This window comes from Pleurodeles waltl, chromosome 6 (genome assembly GCF_031143425.1).
Source record: "Pleurodeles waltl isolate 20211129_DDA chromosome 6, aPleWal1.hap1.20221129, whole genome shotgun sequence".
Classification (NCBI taxonomy): domain Eukaryota; kingdom Metazoa; phylum Chordata; class Amphibia; order Caudata; family Salamandridae; genus Pleurodeles; species Pleurodeles waltl.
The window spans coordinates 68,379,199-68,401,591 of record NC_090445.1 but is presented as its reverse complement, the minus strand read 5'-3'; positions in this window follow the sequence as shown (position 1 = coordinate 68,401,591).

The window sequence follows — 22,393 nt, the reverse complement described above, 5'->3', positions numbered from 1 at the left end:
TTCAATTAGTTGCTGGTCATAAAATGCTCCAGCACATTTTGAAAACAATGGTGGCAAAAACAGCATGTCTGTAGGATAGTCTTAGAATCTGAATACAGTGAATAAAAGCAATAATTCTCATACATGTCCCTCTCATTTGCTTCTACCTTTTCTAGTGGACATGCTTGTTCGACTTCTGGCTCTTCTACTTTGCTGTCAACTCGTTATCAGCAGCAACCTTTGAGAACTAGTAAAAAAAATTCTAGCTTACGCGTCAAGAATTTTCAATTCTATTAAGGACACGGAGGCGAGGATTATGCTATCTCTTTCTTTATGTACTCCAAACAGCAGCCAATCAATATACAGAAAAAACAATAACTACAAGCCCCATGAGGCATAAGTCCATCATCACGTGGCCCAATCACCACCCACATCCTCTGTCCATAAGTGTCACGACCTATAACGTCACTTCCTCTTTCTTTGGTTAGGTCCCTTCTCAAACAGTTATAATAACAAGTTCTTAAACTCCAAACTTGATGTGAAACGAAATCCCCTGGAACCGAACCTCTTGAAAGATCGACGAACAGGACCTTGAAGGAGTTCCTCAGAGTAGGAAAAGCTGCTCTCAAGCGTTCTTCTGATCAGAACCTGAGGAAAAATATATACATATGGTAATATCCCATAGTAAGGTAGATAAGAATATTTTAATGTCAAAAGCGTTTTCGAGAGGAATATTTTAATGTCAATCACATTTCAGGGCTTGAAGAAATAATGCGTATTATAAATTCAAACATAATGCAAACATATTATATTAATAACATTGTTTCTTAGGGAGGGCTAATCCTCGCCTCCGTGTCCTTAATAGAATTGAAAATTCTTGACGCGTAAGCTAGAATTTTTTTTATTCTATTTCAGGACTGGAGGCTCCGATTATGCTCGTTTAAAGCTGATTAATAACCACAGAAGCAACATCTAACACAGGTTTTTGATAAAACTTTCTGAATGTGGATTCTGACGACCAATCAGCCGCTTTCATAATGTCCTCTAAGCGAGAACCTAGAGCATATGTCTTGGACGCCATTGCGCCCCTCACTGAATGAGCTCCAAATACGTTAATATCTATGCCCGCTTCATTCATTAACCATTTAACCCATCAAGACAAGATAGCAGCTGAGACCGGTTTAAATGGCTTTTGTAGAGCTATCAGTAGCTGACCAGAGGTATCCTGTCTAAAAGGTTCTGTAGCCATTTCATACTGTCTTAAACAGTGAACCACACAAAGTTTTGGGTTATCTAAGAATGCTGGGTAAGATACCAACCTGTAGTTAGTCTTTGTCCGTTTGGAGATGTTAAAAGTAACTCCTTCTGGTGTGAAAACCCTACCTGTTAGGTCCAAGGCTTTGACGTCTGAGACGCGTTTACAGGAGATGAGGCATAGTAATATTGTCAATTTGGCTGAAAGAAGTTTACGGGATAAGGAAATATTGTCTGGCCAGGATTCCAAGAATCTTAGTACAATGTTGACATCCCACAAGGCAGAGTATTTAGTCTGGGGAGGATTGGATAATCGAATCCCTCTAAGCAACTTACAGACTAACAGATGTTCACCCACTGGTTTTTCATCTAGGTGGTTATGGCCAGCTGAAATGGCTGATCTAAAGTTGTTGACTGTTCTATACGCTAGGCCCGAGCCAGCTAGTTCGGCTAGAAAATTAACAATCATTTCAATATTTGATGCCACGGGATTGAGATCCCGTCTATGACACCAACTAGTCCATCTTAGCCATGCAGATGTATATCTCTTGTGGATGCCTGCTGCCCAGGCTTGTTTGATGAATGACGCAGCTTGTTGCAAAATTCCTGGGGAGTTCCGTCTTGCCCTGAAACCTTCCAAGCTATCAATGTTAGTTTCAGTGAAACAATAATTGGATGCTGATGATTCTCCGGGTTCAAAAGGAGATTCGGGCGAGGAGGAATGAGAAGAGGGAGAGCACAGGTTAACTGAAGGGCAAGTGGGAACCAAGATTGAGCTCTCCAGAATGGAGTCACCAATATGATTTCCGTTTTCTGGCGTCTTATCTGAGATAGTACTCTGGGGATCATTAAGAACGGTGGAAAGGCATAACCCTCGGAACTTCGACCAATCTTGGAGAAAAGCATCGGTCGCTAGAGCCAGTGGGTCTGGACGCCAACTGAAGAAAGTCGGAATCTGAGTATTGAGACGAGATGCAAAAAGATCTACTTCGCACGGGCCCCAAATCTTGGAGATCTGTTGGAATATTATTGGATCCAGGCTCCAGTCGCTGAAGTCTGTCAGGTATCTGGAGTTCCAGTCCGCTATCGTATTCTGGTCCTCTGGGAGATATTCTGCCATGATAGTCAGGCGGTGACTGAGGCAATAGTGCCAAAAGTCTTTGGCAATTTCTGCTAGTATCCTGGATTTTGTACCCCCCAGTTTGTTGACATACCGCACTGCAGATATATTGTCCATTCGTAGCAGAATGCAGCAGTCCGTCTTTTGAGGGGAACGACTCTTGATGGCAAATGAGCCTGCTAGATGTTCTAAGCAGTTGATATGTAGGGTCTGTTCCCAGGTCGACCAGCGCCCTCCAGTTACTATCGAGCCGCACCGGGCTCCCCATCCCCACCGGCTGGCATCGGACTCGATCACAACTTCCGGGTGAGAGCCGAAAATTGCTCTGCCGTTCCAAGCTTCCATGTGTTGAAGCCACCAGTGACGCTCCGCTTTCACTTCGTCTGTTAGGGGAATGAGAGCTGAATAGCTGAGACCCTGTTGGAGGTGTCTGATTTTTAGTCTCTGAAGGGCGCGGTAGTGGAGAGGGGCTGGGAATATTGCCTGAATCGAGGAGCCCAGGAGACCTACTATTCTGGCAATGTTTCTCAGGGAGATCATCTGGTTTGCTAAGGCCGCTCTCAGTTCTCTCTTGATGCCTCAGATCTTTTGAGGTGGGAGAATGAGAAGTGAAAGGCTGGAATCTATCCTGAATCCCAAAAAGTCTATCACTTGGGAAGGAATCAATAATGGCTTCTGCGCATTGATAAGGAAACCTAATTCCTGTAGAAGGTTTATTGTCCATTCCAGATGCATCAGGAGTGTCTGGGGTTTCTGAGCCATCAGAAGGATGTCGTCGAGGTAAACTATGAGTCTGACTCCCTTGGACCTCAGGCGCTCCATCACAGGCCTCAATAATTTCGTGAAGCACCACGGGGCCGATGAGAGACCGAAGGGGAGAGCATTGAATTCCAGACAACGTCCTTTCCAAAGGAATTGTAGGAATCTCCTGTGGGGTTGAAAAATGGGTACTGACAGATAAGCGTCTTTGAGGTCGAGACGCACCATCCAATTCCCTCTAGAAGAACGTCTCGTAACAAGTGGATACCCTCCATCTTGAAGTGTCTGTACAAATCCAGTAGTTGAAGTCTTTGAGATTTAGTACTAGACGGTGACCTCCTCCCTTCTTGTCTACAACAAAGATGGGGCTTAAGAAACCTGTTGGATGAGGGGAGGCATAACTTACCGCTCCTTTGTGTAAGAGGTCTTGTACCTCTGCATCTATAAAAGTCTGATCTGTTAGGGAAAAATAAATTTGTGTTGGGGGAGAAGTCTGGATCGGGATTCCTATAAACTCTAGATGAAAGCCAGTAACTGTCTGGAGAATCCACGGATCTCCTGAAATTCTTTTCCAATTTTCTAGGAATAAGCCCACTCTGCCCCCAAGGCATACTTGATAATGAGGAATAATGCTCACCTGAATAATTGGAGCCTTGGATTGCACCCTGTTGACCTCTGTGGGGTCCTCACCTGTATCTAGGGCGCCCACCTCGGTAGCGGGTGGGGTAGAAGGTGGTATCCGACTGGTCGGCGTACCACGTGTTCCTTCCTCTTGGTTGGGAGTATTGAGAGCTTTGGTATGGTCCGCGGCCGGGCATACGCCCTCCAAAACGTCCAGCCCTGGCAAAAAGGTTACGTTTGAAGACCTTTATAAGTGATAAGTGCGCTTTGTCGAGTGAGGAGAAGGTAGCGCAAAACTTTGCTAAATCCTTGATAAAGTACGAGCCAAAAAGGAGGCCATCGGCTGATGGGCCAGCTTCGGAGGTCGCCAAGTCTGTTAGTTTGGGATCTATTCTCATAAGGATGGACTTGCGATGTTCTGACGACACCGCGCAGTTTGTGTTGCACAGAAGGCAAAGAGATCTCTGGGCCCAGCCAATCAGGACATCTGTGTCTACAGGGGTATTAGATTGTTTGGCAAGGAATGCCATGTCTAGGATTTTTGTCAAGGGTCCTGTGACGTCAAGAAGTTTGTCTTGGCAAATCCGCCATGATCTGTCCAAACCTTTTTTGGGTTCTTTGCCAAATTTTTTCATGAACGTTACCATGGTGGGGTCAATATCAGGAGTGTCTGTCACTTTTTCGTCTACATCAAGTCTAGGACGTTCGGCCCTAAGACGTGAGCGCACTTCCTTGTCAAAACTTCTTCTGACATTGTCATGTATGTATGACGCTACTTCGGGGGATGGGGTCCAGTTAGAGGCTCTGGGATGCATGATTTGGGTGGGGTCAAAATCTAGGGTTTTAGTCAAGGCAGGTTCTTTCCTAGGTTTTTTGACAGGAATAGGGGGGTCCGAAGTGTCAGAGTCGCTGGAGTCAGGGTTGGAGGTAGAAGAGGATTGAGAGGAATCTAGGTCCTTAGAGTTACTATAATTATGCTTGGAAGCATGTTTCTTAAATAATTTGTTAAATGCGTCCGCATGAATACCAGAGATCACGTTTTCAACTTCTTCCAGATTTTTGGTTTTAGTTTTGCATTTAGATTTTTTCTCTTGAGATTTCTTCTCTTGGGAAGAGGATTGAGGTTCATTATGCCAACCCTGGGTCTTGGCAAAGTCAAATAATTGCCCTGAAAAGGGGCCCAAAGCTTTTACTAAGGCGTCATTCACAGATTGTTGTACTCTGTTATCCAGGGCTTCAACTAGGTTTACCTCTAGTTGGCTGCCCAAGTCATCAGGGTAGTATCCTGTTTCATTATCACTCCATTGTGCCATAATGAATAAAGGATGTATATATGCTTTTCTAATAGCAGGGGGAGTGTGAGCCCCTGGCAGGCAATTTGTAGCCCTAGTATAGCGTGGAGGGAGCTGCCTGAAACAAAGGAAAACACTCTAGGCAGAAGCCTTATTTTATTTTACAACCCGTGTTCTATTATGAACCGGGCGTCAGGGAGCAGAAAAATCAATGAGGAACAATGGAGAGGCGAGGCAAGCACGCCGCGCGTCTGCACAACGAGCCGTCTCATCAAGAGTGATGAGCTCGGTTCGAAATGCGTGCGCGAAGCGTGAGCGTCACAATCAACAACGGACTACGCGTCCGTGTAGTGCTCCCGCTCCCACTCCACAGGGCTTGAGGAACAAATCGGCGAAAAGCCGATAAAATAAAAAACAATTCGAGTATACACACACGGGTCAGCGCGAGCGGAATCGCGTCACTACCTGGCTATATTAATTAGGTAAGAAATGTCAGTAAATAACATGTAAATACACAATTAAATAGCGAGTATAGAAAAAAGTCACTTATCTGCTGCCGAGCAGCAAAGAAAGACGAAGTGACGTTATAGGTCGTGACACTTATGGACAGAGGATGTGGGTGGTGATTGGGCCACGTGATGATGGACTTATCCCTCATGGGCCTTGTAGTTATTGTTTTTTCTGTATATTGATTGGCTGCTGTTTGGAGTACATAAAGAAAGAGATAGCATAATCGGAGCCTCCGGTCCCGAAATAGAATTGTTATGTGCTTTCCAGTATTGAAAAACTTTAGTAATTTTCTCTAGGAGAACTAGTTGTTGATAACTGTTCCTAACTTTTGTAAGAGCATCATTTACAAGCCCTATCAGTGGTTCTTTCAATTTGACATTCTAATGTTTGGACAGTTTATTTTAAGTACAGGGGTCAAGCACAGAATCATTTTATCTCAAACCCCGAGTAATTGATATGGGGGCAACTTTAACGTTTTTTGTTACATGTATGAAAAGGACTGGAAAAGATACACTGCCTGAATGATAATGCTCTCAGAAAAGGTCAGGTATTGAATTTCTTTCAGAATGTGTTGTAATTTAATTTTATTATACATTGACTGTTGGGACATCTTTCCATCCATCTTGGTAATACAGTACTTACAACATGTAGATCCATACATCAAACCTTTCTTCTCATATCAGATATAAACCCAGTCAGACAAGCAGTAATCACAACTTCATGTGGCACTTCCAAATAGCTGTGATAGTGAATGTTTGTAACCAGTTTGTGGATCGTAAGTCTTTGGTGCACCATTGTGGTGACATGACACCTCCATACGCATCACAAACGTTCTGGAAGGCTCTTGCACTTGCACTGACGTCTAGGGTCAGTCATCCATATATGCAGGAACGTGCTTTCGTACTGGAGTGCATGTATGGAGATTCCATGCTCCACTGGTTCTGTATTACTATCAACTCTTTGGTATCAATTTTAGTCTGAGTTTTCACAATGTAGAAATTACAGTAGAGTATTAGGGGCATATTTATAAGGAACTGGCACACCAGCTCTGATGTGCCAGTTTCCTTGTGTCACCCTGCACCCCCCCTAACAACACCATGGCGCACCATGGCGTATGTGAGGACAAAAGCGTCAACATTTTTGACACTATTGTGGCGCTTTGCTGGACTAGCGACAAACATTTTGGCACTAGTCCAGCAAAGCACAGGGAGGCGCATAGGCTAATGCACTAGCGTCACTTTAACACGTGCCCTGAGCAGGCATTAAAAAATGGGGCTAGCGCTAGTTTTTTGGGCCTCCCTGTGGGGAAAGGCCCCCTTGCATACAATATACCTAGCACAGGTATAATGTGGTGCAAGGGGTTACAAAGTGGCATAATGCTTGCACTGCTCTGCTTTGTAAATATGGCGCAGGGTGGAGGACTGGGTAGCGCCACCTTCACGTCAAAACAAATGATGCTAAGGCAGAGCTAGGGGCTTTTAAATATTCCCCTTAGTGTCCACATATTCTGTTAATCACTTTGGAGGAAGCCTTGATTTATCTATGGATTTGAATCTTATATGGACATGAAATGAATTTTGCCAAAAATCATGCGGCTACTGTGACACTACCAATATTTTCCCAAATATCACTTGGAGGCACAAATAGTTACCATCTAATAACTTCTCCAATTTGTGTAAACTCAAAAACGTATCAGTAAAATGTTTTGGCATTAATGCAGCACCATGCTGTGCCACTCTTCTACCACAACAATATCTGGTTAGCTTCCCCTGAAGTTTTTAGAAAGCATTCAATACCGTGTCCCTTGCCAACATTCAAAGGTGCCAACATTCAGTTTTTTTAGAGGCCTTCTACCCTGATATATTAGACAAAGGTTCTTTTTAGAGTCATCTTTGCCTTTAATTCATACTTTGCTTTCTTATTATTATTATTTCTTTACATTTTGTTACATTTACGAATTTGAGCTCTCAATTTTGTATGCATTCACAAACTCCAAATTAGCTCAGTTTTTGTCTCTGCTAGTAGCCTTTCTTGTTTATTTCCCTTCCATGCATGTCTGCTTTTCTAACATGTTTTCTATCTGTTTTCAATTGTTTTTCCCATCAATAATCTTGTGAATTTCAAGATACTCATGAGTTGTAAACCTTAACAAACGTTAAACTCAAAGTACTTCTAACCATACGTTTCTTTCAAAAAGTGTCTTACTTGCTTCTTTGATCAAGCCCCTCCATTTCTCCCCTCAACATGTCTTCAATTCAGTTCTTTACTTGTTTTGTGTGTTTTATGTGCATTGTAAATCTGATTTATTTCCGCTGATTTTTGCAAGGTAGTAGTTTGTGACTTTACTATGTCCACTCATTACTTTTGTATGTAATTAAAATTCATGATATATTCTGTCACTTGCTTTTTTTCTTGTTTTACTTTTTAATATGTTTTTGTATTTGTATTTGTAATATTTGCCTCTTCTAACCTTTTGTACTTTTTGGCTTTTGAATGTGTGTCATGGACATCTTGTGTGTGTGTCTCTATTGCGTGTGTCTTTATTGGTGCATATGTTAAATTAAGTATGGGTGACCCTGCAACATTGTGTGTGCAGACATTTAGTGCAGACCCTCATTTATTAAATAATTTCTATGTAGTAGTATAGTGCATATGTGCCAGTGATCTATGTATGTGTGGTTCTGTCTCTGAGTGTCCAGGTGTTGTTTCATCAATGTGCTTCTTTGTCAGTATTCATGGGGCCGTGTGTGCTAGAGTATTTATGTGCAAAAGTAGGTTGTGTGCTCAATGACTGTGTTTGTAAGTGCATCCATCCATATGTATGTGAATTCCTGCATATGGGTGTGTGTCTGTATGAATGCATTATTTTGTGCCTGTGAAGGTGTGTGTACATGTGTCCATGTTATATGGTATTATTTTGTGTGTCTCAGTGTGCATACATGCATTTTTGTGCCTAGGTGTGCACATTGGTGAGTATATTACTTTATTATGTATGGTTGCGCTGACACATCTGTATGTGTGCATGCATATCTGGGTGTGCTTGTGGTTCAGTGTACATGTATGTGTGTGAATTTGTTTGTGGTGTTTGAGTCTGTATGTGGAGGTTTAACTTCCTATCCATGTCCTTCCATGTGACTATTTGTGGACATGCATGTATTTAAAGGGTATGCATGTACATAGTCTTTGTAAGTGTGTGAAAGTATTTGTGTAGGTTGTTATGTGTGTGCGTGCAAGCATGCATATGTGGATGAGTGTACCTGTTTGTCTGTCTTTGTGTGTGTATTACTAGGGATGCACACATGCCTGTGCTCAGATGTCTATATCTTTTATTGTGTGTGGATATGTCTATGTATGTTTGGAGAAGTATGAAGATGACTGTTTGGTTTTCTGTGTAAGGATGTGAAGTAGTGTAGGCACATATGTACAGTGTTGGCTGTTTTACAGTATGTTGTTGGCTGTTTAAAACATGCATGAAACAAAAAGTATCCTTATTGTAGGCCTTTTTATGTTATATGCAATATCTTTTAAAAGATATGTTTTTGCTCATTACTTTTTTAAAATTTGGAAGTTGCAACAATTTCAAAAAAAGCATTTGTCTGACTTTCCCTGTTCATTTCTACACTCTACCTCCCTCTTCCTTAATTTGCATGTCATTTTCAAAATTGTTTTCACGTTTTTTGGATGTTAAGAGATATTAAGTTTCTGATTATTAGTGAGTATAACTCAAAGTAATAAAAACATCTTACAAAATAATTGACTTCTCTTGTTTATATACTTCCTTCCACCACACACCCACACATACACTATTTACACATTTACTGCAAATTTATACTTTACATGTGTTGCAGTATTTTAGCTATTTCTACCAAATTTGCAATTTTAGTGTATGGATGGCCAATTCGCCCCTGTTGTGTACATTATGAACTTTTACGTAACAGACAGAAGCCCCCACATTCACAGTTGCAGCCATCTTCTATCAGTACCTGCTGGTTTTTTTTGTCCATTTTCTTTTCTCCCCTACACAGCTTTGTCTAGTTTCTCTTTGCCTGAGCACTCGACAAGGGTATGTGTTTTCCAGCTGTCTCCTTTGTGTGCTTCTCTTCCTGTACCACCTCATTTTGCTCTTGCTCATCTGGGTGCTTCTATCCCTCAGAAGCATCACCCTCTCATCTGTGTGCTTCTCTCTCCTAACCCCAACTCTGTGTTGGTCTCTCACCTGTGTGCTTATTGGTCTTCTCTAGCTCTTATACTTCTCTCCCCTCTCCACCAGGCCTCTGTTTCCTGCTTTTAGCCTCCACCGACTTCTTCGTTAATCCCACAAAACACGAGGGCCTTTCTTTTTTTGGAATTGGTCCTTTGGCATTAAAAAGATCCTATTTTTTTTTAATTACCAATCCAAATGATGTCAACCATCTTGGATCAGTAAAAAAAAAAATATTAAACCAACTGTAGACTGCGCCATTCTGCTGGCAATCACATTCATTCTGATGCATGCACATGTCAGTGGAATGACACAAAAGTCTTCATGCATTTAAAAAATATATATTTTAACAAAGCTGCACGGTAACCCAATGCTATATAGCACCACTAAAAGCCACTAAAACATGTCTCAAAGGCAAGACCTACTGGCCTTGCAAACGCTTGTTTTTTTAATATAGTGAAGTTCCTAGGCAATGCAGAGTTCTAGTAAGTCGGCCATAAGATCAGTTTTTTAATTACTATTCAACTGTGTGCACTCTATGTTTGTGTTTTTTTAAACAAAGGCCCTGCATTCATGACCTTACATACACATCACTCTACCTGTGGCATAAACTTTGGTCCCTTTTGGCATCCTGTCATTGCATTCAGCGCTGATCCGTCATTTTATGGTGAAGTGTATTTCTTTCCTGTTTCTTCAGTGAAGATGTAATTTTCTTTGAGTTTTTGAAATATCTGGCCTATCAGACCTCAATCAACCTGCTAATACAGTTTTGTGTCCAACTTGCATGTAGATCTATGTATGTCATTTTTTATTTTGTATTGCATGCCAGTGTTATAAATTTTGTTTTTTTGGTAAGTATCTTTTTGAGTTTTCAATAATAATGTGTCTGTGTGCGTCTGTAAGTAGGTGTGTGTTAGGATAGAAAAGTTCCCCGCAAGGTAATTGATGTGCACCCTGCTCTGAGTGTGCTAGCTACAATAATATCTCAATCCCTGGAACATATTTTTGGCCATTTGTGAAGATGTATCATGCTTTTGCGCCATGATGTAGGACTGTCTTGTGGTAGCTTGATCTGCTTAGAATGGAAGGAAGACACCAAGCACTACCCTCCTGTAGGTAGAGAGCTGCCTCCCTTACCTGGAGTTAAGTGGCACCAACCTAGTGATGGCAGCATACCCACTTTGCATTCAGGCAGTCAGTGAAGTGAACAATCCTTCTGGTCTGTGTCACTGGCATGGGGCCTACTGACCCAGTCATGTAAGGTTCCCTGGATGTGCTGTTAACTCACTCTTGGCCTGCATGGATTGTCTACAGTGTTGGACAGTGCACGAGTCTCGTGTGTGTGTGCTGGGTCCGTGCGTGATACTTGCATGTTCTGCTAAGTTGCATACATTTACCTTTAAATGGTACATAACATGGAAGCCTCTGGATTCCATTTGGAAACACAGGGCCTGCAGAGGCCCCAGAGGTGAGGACTGCAACCCCCAGATGGGAGATGTCTATTACTAATGTGAGGGCTAGAGTTGGTCTCAGACACTCTGGAAAGTGGCAGAGCATCCTCTGCGCATATCAAAGGTCTATTTGATTCCAGGATGAATTACTGGTCAGTAGGGCCTGGGTCACTGTCAGGAAGATAGTGGTACTGATAATGTTTGCACTACAAGGTAATCAGATAAAGAGAAAGACTTAGCCCCTCATTATGTAAATCCTGCTTACCGCCGCGGTGATGGCCGCCAACATACCGTCACAGAGGCGAACATCCGTTCGCTATACCATGATGCACAGACACTAAACTGACAAAATACTGCAACAAACACATATCTGCCAGACCAAAGGTTAGTGGTAACTGTCGGTAGGAACACCCATACCATTACATCAACAAAACAACGTCCTCCACATTATGATCCACAAATCACCACAGCGGACATTCAACGGCTGTAAACCATTGGCAGTACACAACGGCACGGTCAGAATGGCCACCCAAATATATAACAACACAACATTAGCCAAAACTAAAACTAAAATCACACAGCTGACACTGATAACACACACCACACACACTCACCCACAGCACTATAAAACACACACCCATATGACCCACAACCCTTTACGAATACAAAAAATAGCCAAGAGATAGCCACGCAAATCAGAGACACAACTACACACACACCACAAACACCCATCCATCTGTCACGCACCCCCACCCCACCACATTACTCATCACCCACTGCACAACACACACCACACAGCACCCATGTCCCCACAAAGGCACCCCCCATTTCACAGATGAGGAATTGCGGGTCATGGTGGAGGAAATAGTCAGGGTAGAGCCACATCTGTTTGGAGCACAGGTATAGCAAATCTCCATTACCAGGAAGATGGATCTATGGCGGAGAATCGTAGACAGGGTGAACACCGTGGGACAACATCCAAGAACAAGGGACAGCATCAGGAAGAGATGGAACGACCTACAGGGGAAGGTATGTTCCATGGCAGCAAGGCACCAGCTTGCCATCCAGAGTACTGGAGGTGGACCCCAACCTCCTCCCCCACAGCGGACAGCATGGGAGGAGCAAGTATTAGCAATATTGCATTGTGAGGGACTCACTGGAGTTGCCAGAGGACTGGGCACTGCTAAATCAATATTTACTACGTATCCCCCCCACATACCTGCATGCCATCACCACCCCTCACCCTGACACCCATCACTCCACTCCATCCCACACAGTGCACCACCACAATTGGCTAACCTCAATGCTAAGCCCTGCATGCCAGACCGACTGCATGAACATCCCTCCAAGCCCTGCATGTACACCCACCACCAATGCATGCACACCATGGAGCACTAACAATGCCACAATCCATTACCATACACAAACAAAAGTGGCAGAGCAACAGCAACGATATAGGGAAGCTAGGGATGTAGAAAATGTCACAGACATGTAGCATAATACACCACTTACATTCCCACAGGTGCCCCAGCCAATCTCAGCGGCGAGGAAGTGCCACGGCTACAGAGTCCTCCAACAGAAGATGTCCCTAGTGATGACAGTAACTCTGGACTTCTGGACCTAGATGAACTTCCTGGCCCAACAGGGACCACTGGTCAGTCGGCTACCCAGTCCACCACAGACCCTACGCCCTCAGTATCTAACACCACAGCAGCCACCCAACGTCTCCACACGTAAATCAGCAGTGTGCTCACCTGTACAGGGACCCAAGTCCACACCTCACAGCTACGACAATCAGGGTCCTGTGGTCAGTGGCAGTGGGCACACCGCTCAGGGGACACAGGGGGCCAGGAACGCACGGAGGACAGCTGTGCGCCAGGGGGAGGACAGGCCCAGGGAGCTGCCTGGCCAGGAGGCACTCACCAATGTCCTGGGGACTTACCAACAAACCCAGGACAAGATGGGTCAGATGTTAAACATCTTGCAGGAGAACCAGCGGCTGCAGAAAGAACACCACCAGGAGATCAGGAAAGATTTCAGGCCTTCAACACCAGCTTGGTCTCCATAGCACGGGTGCTGGGTGATATGGCCAAAATCATGAGGGACTACACAGCACACCAGCAGGCCCCTTCCACTAGCCAGTCAACTGAACAGCCCTCCACATCTGCAGCAGCTTGTGGACAAGTGGCCCTGCCACAGGACCCACTGGCCAACAGCACCCCTCTCCCTGCAGAAGGTGAACCGCCCCGCAAATTTTCCCTGCGACCCAGACAGATGCCAGAGACACTTGCCAAGACCAAGACCACCACCAGGAAATGAGACCCTCCTGAATGTCCCCCTTGTGTTCCAGTCTGTCAGCTTGTCCACTTTGAACTGCCTTTGCTCCCCTTCCTTTGGCCCCTTGGACACTGGACCTGTGCTACAAATAGACAAGACCAATACCCTGGACTTACCTCTACCATCACCTGTAGGAAAGTACCATCTTGCCTGGCATGTTACCCCCATTTTTACTTGTGTGTACATTTTTTTTTGCCTGTGTCACTTGGATCCTGCTAGCCAGGACCCCAGTGCTCATAAAGTATGCCCTGTATGTGTTCCCTGTGTGGTGACTAACTGTATCACTGAGGCTCTGCTAACCAGAACCTCAGGGTTCACGCTCTCTCTGCTTTTCAAATTGTCACTACAGGCTAGTGACTATTTTCACCAATTCTTATTGGCACACTGGAACACCCTTATAATTCCCTAGTATACGATACCTAAGTACCCAGGGTATTGGGGTTCCAGGAGATCCCTATGGGCTGCAGCATTTCTATTGCCACCGATAGGGAGCTCACACAATTCTTGCACAGTGTGTGAAATAACATCCACGTTATTTCACAGCCATTTTCACTGCACTTAAGTAACTTATAAGTCACCTATATGTCTAACCCTCACCTGGTGAAGGTTATGTGCAAAGTTACTAAGTGTGAGGGCACCCTGGCACTAGCCAAGGTACCCCCACATCGTTCAAGGCAATTTTTGAGTGCAGGGACACCATTACACATCTGCACTACATATGGGTCAATACCTATATGTAGCGTCACTCCGAACATGGCCATGTAACATGTCTAGGATCATGGAATTGTCCCCCCAATGCCAGAATGGTATTGGGGGGACAATCCCATGCATCCCCGGGGCTCTAGCATAGAACCCGGGTACTGCCAACTAGCTCTCTGGGGTTTTCCTGGCAGCTGCAGCTGCTGCCAACCCTCAGACAGGTTTCTGCCCTCCTGGGGTCTGAGCAGCCCAGTCCCAGGAAAACAGAGAGGTGGTGGTCCTCGGGCTGCGAGGAGTGTTCGGGGGCCCCCACTTATTAATTCAGAAAAGCCCTAGGGAGGTGCTGCTCCCCAGGGCTCTGGGAGAGGCCCACAGGCCTTCCCCACATAATTTAAATATAGCTCTGGGGAGCTGGTGGTCCCCAGGGGTGTGGGGGAGGCCGACAGACTTCCCCCATGTAGTTTAAATATAGCCCCGGGGAAGGTGGTGGTCCCTGGGGCTACAGGTGGGGGCCAGGCTCCCCCATTTGTCAGAAATGAACATTGCCCTTGGGGGCTTGAAAAATTGAAGGAGGGTATTTTTAAAATTTTCTCCAGATCCACAGTTCCTCTGCCAATCGCAGCAGGAAAAAAAAAAAAAAACAGCACAAGAGCTAAGGGGTCAGGGTATCTGTACCCTGGCCTCTTTATTTTTTTTTTACATTTTTGTCTGGGACTCGGCTCAAACTGAATCCCAACATGGCTGCCAACACTTCCTAGTTGAAGTGTTGGCAGCCAATCAGATCTTACCACGAGATTGGGAGGGGTTTCAAATCCTGTGAGTCCCTATATATATAAAAATGTGGATTTCCTTAAATTGCTCAAAAATTATGAACGGATTTACACCAAATAACAAAAAGGGCTCTTTCTGGACCAAGAGCTACCCTGCCTCCAAATTTGGTGTAATTCTGTCCAGTGGTTTCAGTGCTATCACTGTTCAATTTTTCCCATAGGAATTATAATTGGAAACACTCTAAATTTCACCCCTCCTTTATCTCGGCCCCCGCTTCACAGATCACCCCGAAACTTAGCAGACAGCAGCTCATTTTTGGGGAAATTTTCGTGAAGATTCGTCAAGCAGAGGCAAAGGTATAGGCAAGCAAAAAACTGCTTTTTCTATTGAAACTAGGGGCCAGATTTACAAGGACCTAGAGCCTCCTTGCACTACAGTAGTGTCATTTTTTAATGCTAATGTGGCTCAAGGAGACAATTTCACAGCGCCATATTTACAAAGTGGCACAATGCATGCATTGTGCCACTTTGCGACCCCTTGCGCCACATTATGCCTGCGCCAGGCATAATCTATGCAAGGAGGCGTTCCAGCATAAAGAGGCCTGCAAAAATGGCGCAGTGAAACTTACAAAATTTCACTGCACCATTTTTGGCATCATTTTTGATGCCTGCTCATAACAGACATTAAAGTGACACACCCATTTTAACAATGGGCCTCCTTGCACTTTACTGGACTAGCGTAAAAAATGTTGATGCTCGTGCAGCAAAGTGCCACAATAGCATCAACAATGTTGACGCTATTGGCCTAATGTAGGCCATGGTGTCGATAGGTGGAGCAGGGGTGACGCAAGAAAACTGGTGCATCAGCACTGATGCACCAGTTTCTTATAAATATGCCCCAATATGCCCCTAGGTGCTAACTCTAACTACCTAGTGAGGACTGTCACTAGGTTATATATATATATTCACTGAAAAAAACATAGGTTAAAGTACCGTTAAAGTTAGGTGAGATTTTCATTGACAACGTAGTTTTTCAAACATACAAAACCACTGAAATGTACCAATTATAGTTAGCTAATTATAACTCGCTACCCCGTCCTGCACAGTTTCCGCATCAATAATTTAATTGCAAATGTCGCAGAGATATTACCAATGATGGCACAGATGATGTAATGAGTGATGTAAAATGTGAGATAATTAGCAGTGCAGGGTTTGTTTTTATCAGAAAGTAATATTTTGTTACCATATGTAATGGCCCCCTCCCCAAAACGTATTAGGCCCCGGGGACGTCATCCCCTAGGGCCGCAGGTCATGATAAATGGGAGTGAGCTCCCCTGGGGCTACAATTCATTATAATGGGGAGCTTGAGCCTAAGGTGGCAATGGGAACCCTAACCCTGGTGTCTCTCTAAATTATAGGTGAGTGCCCACCTACGGCACCCACCAAGCACCATGTTGGAAGGTACTGTGGAAGCCTGAGGGACCTTGCAGCCCCAGCTGGCTCCCCACATAGTGCAGAGGCAGCATTGTTCCTACCTGGAGAGAGCAGCTCTCTTTGCATGCTCCCTCCAGGTGGGAGAAAGGTCTGTTTACCTGGTCACAGGAGTGCTAGCAGGGAAACAGAAGTCTGCTCCCACCTGGTGGGAGCGTGTTTAAATCTTCTGCCAGCTGGGAGCAGACTTGCCTTCCCTACTGTCACACCTGCAGGCAGGGAAGGGACGTGTGCTCCCATCTAGAGGGTTATTTAAAAATTCTCCCTCAGGATGGGATAAACACATGGGCAGGAAAATTACTTTGTTCTCTGGGTGAGCCGGCCCTGGCTGATGGGCCTTTTAGTCCATTAACCCCTTCTGTGCCGCGGACGTAGTGGTTACGTCCCGCGGCACAGTGCTGCTGTGCCGAGGACGTAACCACTACGTCTTCGGGACACAGCCCAGAGGGAGCGCTCTCGCTCCCTCTGTGTGCTTCCCTCCCACCCCCCAAAGTCGGGGATGGAAGGGGAAGCCCTTCCCCTTCCACCCCCGACCCCCCCACCCCCCCATAATGACGTCAGCGCGCGATCGCGCGCTGACTTCATTCTGGGATCCTCGCCGCACAGGAAGCCATTTGCTTCCTGTGCGGCGACGAGTCAAGAGGTGAGTTCCTCTTCCCGGTGGGTGGGGGGTTGGGGCTAAAGAGGCACCGGGGAAAAGGAAAGGCTTTTCCTTTTCCCCGGTGTCTCTTTGAGCATTCCTGCTGCCCGATCGCATTGCGATCGGGCAGCAGGAATGCCCACTAGACACCAGGGATTTGTTTTCTTTATTGTTTTTTACTGTTTTTGGCACGCGGGGAGCGGCCCCTTGGGCAAGGGTCGCTCCCCTTTATGGGGGCAATTACTACGGCCATTTCTGCCCCCCTTGGGGGCAGATTGGCTACTTTTCAGCCAGATCTGCCCCCAAGGGGGGCAGAAAACACTAGATCACCAGGGATTATTTATTTTTTTGCATTTATGTGTTGGGGGTGCCCCCTTGGGCAAGGGGCGCCCCCCCCAAGGGGGCAGAGAACTGTTGGCCTTTTCTGCCCCCCTTGGGGGCAGATCGGCCTATTTTTTTTAGGTCCATCTGCCCCCAAGGGGGGCAGAAGCCACTTAGGCACCAGGGATTGTGTGTGTAGTGGATGGGGGGGCTCCCCCTTGGGCAAGGGTCGCTCCCCTTTGGGGGGCATGTCTTTTAGGGCCATTTCTGCCCCCCTGGAGGGCAGATCAGCCTATTATTTTTAGGCTGGTCTGCCCCCAAGGGGGGCAGAAACTACTAGAGCGCCAGGGATTTTTTTTTATTTGTTTATTTTTGTGGGGGGGCGTCCCCTTGGTCACGGGGCGCCCCCCCAAGGGGGGCATTGACCTGTTGCCCATTTCTACACCCCCTGGGGGCAGATGGGCCTATTTTCTTAGGCCCACCTGCCCCCAAGGGGGGCAGAAGCCACTTAGACACCAGGGATAGTGTGTGTGTGTGTGTGTGTGTGTGTGTGTGTGTGTGTTAGTGGATGGGTGGGGCCTTGGGCAAGGGTCGCCCCCCACTTTGGGGGCACATGTACCCAGGCCATTTCTGCACCCCTTGGAGACAGATCAGCCTATTATTTTTAGGCTGGTCTGCCCCCAAGGGGGGCAGAAACTACTAGAACGCCAGGGATTTTTTTTTATTTGTTTATTTTTGTGGGGGGGGTGTCCCCTTGGTCACGGGGCGCCCCCCCAAGGGGGGCATTGACCTGTTGCCCATTTCTACACCCCCTGGGGGCAGATGGGCCTATTTTCTTAGGCCCACCTGCCCCCAAGGGGGGCAGAAGCCACTTAGACACCAGGGATAGTGTGTGTGTGTGCGTGTGTGTGAGTGTGTGTTAGTGGATGGGTGGGGCCTTGGGCAAGGGACGCCCCCCACTTTGGGGGCACATGTACCCAGGCCATTTCTGCACCCCTTGGAGACAGATCAGCCTATTATTTTTAGGCTGGTCTGCCCCCAAGGGGGGCAGAAACTATTAGAACGCCAGGGATTTTGTTTTATTTGTTTATTTTTGTGGGGGGGCATCCCCTTGGTCACGGGGCGCCCCCCCAAGGGGGGCATTGACCTGTTGCCCATTTCTACACCCCCTGGGGGCAGATGGGCCTATTTTCTTAGGCCCACCTGCCCCCAAGGGGGGCAGAAGCCACGTAGACACCAGAGATAGTGTGTGTGTGTGTGTGTTTGTGTGTGTTAGTGGATGGGTGGGGCCTTGGGCAAGGGTCGCCCCCCACTTTGGGGGCACATGTACCCAGGCCATTTCTGCACCCCTTGGAGACAGATCAGCCTATTATTTTTAGGCTGGTCTGCCCCCAAGGGGGGCAGAAACTATTAGAACGCCAGGGATTTTTTTTTATTTGTTTATTTTTGTGGGGGGGCGTCCCCTTGGTCACGGGGCGCCCCCCCAAGGGGGGCATTGACCTGTTGCCCATTTCTACACCCCCTGGGGGCAGATGGGCCTATTTTCTTAGGCCCACCTGCCCCCAAGGGGGGCAGAAGCCACTTAGACACCAGGGATAGTGTGTGTGTGTGTGTGTGTGTGTTAGTGGATGGGTGGGGCCTTGGGCAAGGGTCGCCCCCCACTTTGGGGGCACATGTACCCAGGCCATTTCTGCACCCCTTGGAGACAGATCAGCCTATTATTTTTAGGCTGGTCTGCCCCCAAGGGGGGCAGAAACTACTAGAAGCCAGGGATTTTTTTTTATTTGTTTATTTTTGTGGGGGGTGTCCCCTTGGTCATGGGGCATTGACCTGTTGCCCATTTCTACACCCCCTGGGGGCAGATGGGCCTATTTTCCTAGGCCCACCTGCCCCCAAGGGGGGCAGAAGCCACTTAGGCACTAGGGATAGTGTTGTGTGTGTTTTTTTTTTTTTTAGGGCTGTCCCCTTTGGCAAGGGTCGCTCTCCATGGGGACACACTACTAAAGGTATTTTCTGGCTTCCTTGGGGTAGACAGGTCTATTTTATTAGTAGGCCCATCTGCCCCTATGGCAGAATCCACTTAGGCACCAATTTCTAAATGTTTGATGGTGGGGTGTTTGTCAACTGAAGAAGTCTTTGCATTTGTGATAAAAAATGTTTTCCTCCTTTTTGTTCTAGTTCAAAGCTTTTGCTTTATTTGCTGTGGCTCCTTGCGGTTTTGGCGGTGGTTGACCTGCAGTTTGCACAGTTGCATGTTTTAGGTAAGTAAAAACAATTTACTCCAAAGGAGTATTGTTGCCATGCATGAATGACATGTTTGTAGGGGGTGTACTAAATGCAGGATTGTGTGTGAAATTGTCCTTAGGTTTGTGCACAATGATATTTGTTTTGTCTTATTTCTAATTTGCCTTTCTTTCTTTATTTTTAGTGGGATATCATTGGTGATTGCTGTGTAGTTGCTGGTGAATCAAGCTTTTTCAGGCAAGTGAGCGGTATAGTTTTTGAGTTTATAACTCTTACTAACAAAGCTACACTTTGTCACTTGTCTTACACAGTGCTGGTTGTTGGTGGTGAATTTGTCCAGTTAATTTTAGCAGGAGATATCATGGCTAGCCGCAGGATGACCGCTCAGCAGGTGGTTGCTATGCTTTTTGAGTCACAGTCTGATCATGACTATGAGACAGACTCTGCATCTGAGGCAGAGGAGGAAGTCAGAGATTCTGGCAGTGATGTTTCTCTTGGAGTGGAATCTTCTGATGATGAAGCCACACTCAGTGCAGATGAAGGGCCTGTTGTAGAGGAGGACATTGATGTGCCAATAGTGCAGTAACCTGGGGCTGAAAGGTTTCCCGTTATAAGACCTGATGTCTGGGTTGCCCCAAACATGCAGCAGCCAGAGTTGCCTGCCTTTACTGGTCTCCCGGGGTGTAACGCCAATACAGAGAACTTTATGCCTATCAATTTCTTTGAGTTATTCATGGATGATGTGTTTTTGGAAGAGATTGTTGAGCAGACTAATTTGTATGCGGAGCAGCATTTGAGGGACAACGCTGCTAGACTTAGGCCACACTCTAGAGCTGCCCAGTGGATTCCCACAAATTTGGAGGAGTTAAAAAAGTTTTTGGGTTTGACTTTTTTGATCGGGTTGATAAGGAAGCCGTCACTGGCTTCTTATTGGTCTACTAGTCCCTTGATGGCAACAGCTGTATTTCCAGCGACCATGAGTCGTAATCGGTATTTGCTTCTTCTTAGGATGCTGCATTTTGTTGACAATGCATTAGCCTTGCCACGAGATCACGCAGATTCTGACCGTCTTTTTAAGATTAGGCCTGTCCTTGATCATTTTGTAGATCGGTTTTCGGAGGTCTATGTTCCAGGCAAAGAGTTAAGTGTGGACGAGTCTTTGGTCCTCTTCAAGGGTCGTTTGGTTTTTAGGCAGTACATTCCTAGCAAAAGGGCACGATATGGAATTAAATTGTATATGCTGTCTGAAAGTAGGACAGGATATGTGTATAGTTTCCGTGTGTACACTGGGAGGGATTCCAATATTGACCCCCCTGGTTGTCCTCCCACTTTTGGAGTTACTGAGAAAATTGTGTGGGATCTTGGTAGACGACTGTTCAACAAAGGTCACCATTTGTATGTAGATAACTTCTACACTGGTGTGCAATTGTTCAAGGAATTGTTTAGAGTGGACACAGTTGCTTGTGGCACAATCCGTTCTAACCGGAAAGGCTATCCAAGGGAGCTTGTCTGTAAAAAACTTCAGAGAGGACAGTGCTGTGTCTTGCGGAACGAGGAGCTGCTAGCTTTGAAATTTTCAGATAAGAGGGATGTCTACATGCTAAGTACCATCCATGATGAGAGTACTTCCCCTGTGACTGTTTGGGGCCAGGTTGCTGAAGTGCGCAAACCTGTGTGCATTTTAGATTATAATAAGCACATGGGAGGTGTAGATAGAGTTGACCAGAGGTTGGAACCTTATACTGCTATTCGTAAGTCTTACGTTTGGTATAAGAAGTTAGCACTTCACCTCTTCCACTTAGCAACCTTCAATGCTTTTATTGTGTTTAGGGATAGGTCTCCAGAGTCAAAGATGACATTTGTGAAATTTCAGGAGTCAGTGATAGAGAGCCTTATTGTGGTGGAACAGGCCAGAGTTCCTAGAGAAGCAGTGGTGGAGGATGTGGCTAGATTGAAAGATCAGCACTTTGCTGAGCACATTCCTCCCACACCCAAAAAAGACTTTCCAGCTAAGAAATGTAGAGTGTGTTTTCGAAGAGGTATCCGGAGGGAGTCTCGAATGTACTGCCCGGATTGTCCTTCAAAGCCTGGGCTGTGTGTCGGTGCTTGTTTTAAGAATTACCACACCCAGAAGAATTTCTGGGAACAACCATGAGTGTAAACTCATGTCTGTTTTGAATTTTCATGTGTTTAGTTTCATGGTTAGCATTTCTGTCATGTTCTTAGTTAGAGCTTTTGTGTTTGTAGTTTTGTAATTCTTTCTACTTAGGGGTTCCTCTGTTAAAAAAAAAAAAAAAAAAAAAATGATGCCATTGTGGGTGGAGTGGGGCTTGGCTGAGAGTGTACATATTGACTTGCTGTTGGCTACTGCAACACACTGCCAGCCAAACACCAGTCCACACACTCCCATCAACTGGTGTGATTGTTGTATCAGGCACGTGGGCGTATGTAAGTGATGGGCCCTTGAGTGGCGCTGTCTGTCGATGTGAGTGTTGTAATGTGCTGGGCCCATGGCTGGCGGTGTGAATGGCCTTGTGTGTGTCATGTATGAAAGTTGTGTGAATGGACTGTAAAGCGGTTGGTGCCTTGTCGCGGCTTTACAGCTCACGAGCTGTGAGTCATTGGTTCAGTTTTTTGCCTTTCAGTTACTAACAGTGCATTTCATTTTTGTGAAAGCTCTTGTTAGTAAAATTTGATCCACTGA